General features: G+C 33.0%; 1 long non-coding RNA gene across 1 annotated transcript; it reads right to left on the bottom strand.

The window, feature by feature from the left end:
• Positions 1–265: 265 nt before the first annotated feature.
• LOC134271644 (uncharacterized) lies at positions 266–2,742 on the bottom strand. Its single transcript, XR_009993061.1, has 4 exons — positions 2,312–2,742; positions 2,021–2,126; positions 1,117–1,244; positions 266–388 (listed from the first exon to the last, which is right to left on the bottom strand). It is a non-coding gene; the product is annotated as an uncharacterized LOC134271644 (long non-coding RNA).
• Between the last annotated feature and the right edge of the window lie 1,235 nt (positions 2,743–3,977).

Here is a 3,977-nt window from a genome sequence, read left to right as displayed (position 1 = left end):
TCTATATTTTCATTTTCTATCTTATTCTAAAATTCTGTCGCACTATATATATATACTCAAGATCCGTTCCTGACTATCAGGAGCACATTACAAGATCCTTAAGATCAGAAGTCAATACACAGGTCATTACAATCAGCAGGGGCGATTAATATACAGATAAGATTTATAGCATAAGTGTAGATGATAATGTGTGAACAATTAAGTAATAAAGAGTAATTTATAGATAAGACATTTTAAATCTTTACAAATTTACATATTCTTGATCATATCATTGATAAGAGTATATATTCTTGATCATGACATCTGTATTGGATTCCCCTCTCTGACATCTTTTCTTGTTCACCAATTAGTTCAACAGTCATCTAGGTACTCAGGTGTTGTACAAGTCCTAATGATAATCATTTTCAAAATTATAAAGAAAAACAATACAATTCTTAAAGAGGTTTTCATTACTTCTATTGATGTTAAAGCACAAGCTTTTGAAGACAAGTAAGTAACTTAAAACATGTATAACTAAACATAATGGAAATTTAGACAATGCGACTCAATGTCAAACATATGATAGTGATACATCTGTAATATCCATGAAACTTACTGAGATACTTAAAGTGTATGTGGCGTGCTTTCACTAAGCTAAGCAATATATAAACATTTCTTGATTACATGTTGAAGTCTAAGGCTTAAAAAAAATAAGTTTGTTTTTGTAACATTCCAAAAAAATCAAGGGTCGGTAGGTAGGAATTTTTTTTTTGCTTATGAATGATGAAACATCCCCAGACTGAAAATACCAGATGTTATATTTACAGTGGACACCCAACATGGCATCCAAAATGGCTGTCTAGCGGCAGAAAACAAACTTCAGATAGTTGTAGGGGGAAACTGTTGTTACAATAATGATTACTTTTTATATTTAAGGTAAATGTAAACTAGGTTGACATATTTTATGTCTCAAATTTAGCTACAAGCTATTGTTTTAATTTAATAAATGGAATCAGCTGATTGATCAAACAAAGTTTTGCCATTTGTCAGGGGAAAAAAATCCACCCAGGGATAATTTGAACGGGTCGGTCGGGTTACAGGAAACAAACACAATCTTTTTTTAGGCCCAATCCTCACCTGACTTGCACATTCATATGGAATGGTTCTATGCTGATAATCCCTTTCAACAATCTTCATCACAACATCTGAAAGTCACCCATCTTCAAAATTAAATCTGCCGCTCACCTCAAATATATATAGACTCCCTGTACAAATGCATGGAAAATAAATTTTTGAATAAAAAATGAATTATCTCTTCATCATACCCGGACTCTTCAAAAAATGTGAGAAAATAATTTAAATACTTTTCTTTAGATAAAATCATGTAGTGAGTATCCAGCAATGGTGAAAAAAAAATTTATCTCTAGAATTTTACATTTATATTGAATGAAAAATGCATTGTTCCCTCTACTTAAAAAAACTCAAAAGACATTACCTTACCTGCAGGTCTGTAACTCTCCGAAAAAAAATTATTGATAGACCGGAGAGCTACAGAGCCACCTATTGAAAAAAACTGTATATTTATTGCGCACAAAAAAAATGCGCTCGGTTCTCGATTTATTTCTCCATGTTTTTAAAGCTGTAATCTCAAAATATTACTAACCGTGTGTTCCTAACATATTCTTTGACTCTTTCAAAAACAAAAGATTCCTCATAATCGTTGTTAATAGTCCTCTTGGCCCTGATATTGCAGGCATCGGACATTTCGCTTATTTATACTGCCATTTTGGTTTCAAAGATAATTCGGTCCAATATGCTTCGTTCAGATGTCAACTACGAGAGAACTTGATACAGGAGAAAGTAATTTTTTGAAATCTTCTATTTTTTGCAATTGAGGTAAGAATTTGGAAAAAATTAATCAAGAATCGAGCGCACTTTTTTGTGCGCAATAAATATACAGTTTTTTCAATGGTTGGCACCGTAGCTCTCCGGTCTATCAATAATTTTTTTCGGAGAGCTACAGATCTGCAGCTAACATTACCTAAAATGGAAATAAGGTACACCTGTGACTGGTGACTTAGGCACAACCAATAAACACAAGACCTTTCCATCCTTAGCAGCATGCATTAGCTCCACATTCCTTTTTTCTTCAAAAAATATGCAATAAAAATTAAAAAAAAAATGAGAGCGAAGAGTGTTACATGTACTTGGGGGAACAGAGGAAGGAATTTTGAAGTCAGATTATAATTATATTTCTGCCAGTGTTGGGACGGATAAATTTCCATTATAAAATGAAACGAATTATTCGCAACAAATAAGACACATGTATTACCTTGCAGTCACCGTCGCACAGAATGTATACATACAACTGACAACATCCCAAATCCCTTTCTTTGTTGTTTACTTGGCGGAATTTTCTTTGCCTTTTAGACTGGTTCCCATACATTGCCGTGAATAAGTCCTACGTTTATTGGTTTTGTTTGCAAGCTTCAATATCAGTAAAATCTCCCACACATTTACAGTCTGTATTGTAAACTACTAAAACATACTTTACATACAATTTTCAGCTCAGTATTATGTTATCCTCTTCATTCAAGTAATATGTAAACTCTTCTCGAATTTAAAACGAACGATCTACTCTGATAAGTAACCCAAATATGGCACTGTGTATTCGGTTGAATAGCCAATCATTTCAAATCAAGTGGAGCGGGTCTGCATCGCTATTTTGACGAAGTTTGCAACCTGTGGTAATTTTTTGAAACCTCATCTACATTTAAGGAGATTCTTGTCTTGACAGCATAGATCAGTACATTGTGCATATATGTAGTGAAACAATGAAAGTCAGGCAAAACTTCGCTGTATATGTTATTTACTGCCAAAATGTTAGATTAGTATTTTGATAATTTGGGGATTAAATGTATATGGGTTTTAGTTTATTCTGTAAAGGTGTATGTCTCTGGAATATTAAACAAGACAAAGAAAAACAGTTCTGGAGTGGGACTAAAATGGGTACTTAAAACTGAGCCGGGCCGGGAATTTGAAACTGAAACCGGGTTTTTGCTAATTACTGAGAATATTCACAATCGGTTGTCATAAAACTAAGTTACAGATGTATTTATGCCTTGGCGGAGAGTTTCAACTCCGAAATTGACAAATAAGTTTATTTTATTTATAACATTTTGTATTTTAACTGTGTCCATTTTGTTAAAATACAGGTTGAGTGAAATTAGTATGCAGATTGTTGAAGGGAAAACATCAAGACGGGGCAAGGAAGATGACAAAACATGATTGAGGATCCCAAAGTTCTTTGGTACAAGCACATTTTTAAAAAATCAATAAGTATCGTGAAATGTTACTTGAACAAACATTTACATTATTTAGTGCTTGACTTGCTCGGGAGTCATTATTGTCAAATGTATTCATATAAAATGTTCAGTTTCTTTTGTATAGGCTCAAGCTACTCAGCCTACCATGAGAAAATTAAAAGATCTGCCATGAAGAAGAGGCGGGTTCTCAAGTTTCATATTATAGATGGCAAGTATTGTTTAGATTTAATTTTAAAGTATTCTTGATAAAGAAAGGGTGTTTGGCAGTTCATAGCTATTAACTGTGATTGCATCGTGTATGAATTTTCAAAATCAATTCATTCTTTGGTGACCGTGTGCTTCACACTCATAATTTTTAATAAAAAGATTGACTATATATTTTTCCAGGTGTATGAAATGTTAATCACTGTATGAATTCTATTTCAGCATGATTGTCATCTTCAATTTGAGGGACTCTCACCAAAAGTCCTTTTACTGTTCCATATCGGGAAAAAGTTCATGAGCAGAAACATGCTATTTGGGAAAAAGGTACTTATATCCTAAACCATAACTTGAGTATGATTCTGTACACATGTACAGCTAAGCTAAATATGTAGCACTATTTTGTTCTTTTTGTAAACAGACTACTGAGTAGTCAGGAAAACCTATCATTTCTTTATGTTTCAGGGATTT

This window comes from Saccostrea cucullata, unplaced genomic scaffold (assembly GCF_032062105.1).
Source record: "Saccostrea cucullata isolate Sc308-1 unplaced genomic scaffold, CSIRO_AGI_Scuc_v1 ctg1607, whole genome shotgun sequence".
In the NCBI taxonomy this organism is placed as follows: domain Eukaryota; kingdom Metazoa; phylum Mollusca; class Bivalvia; order Ostreida; family Ostreidae; genus Saccostrea; species Saccostrea cuccullata.
The sequence above is the reverse complement of the archived record's forward strand: the minus strand, read 5'-3'. Positions and strand labels throughout refer to the sequence as shown.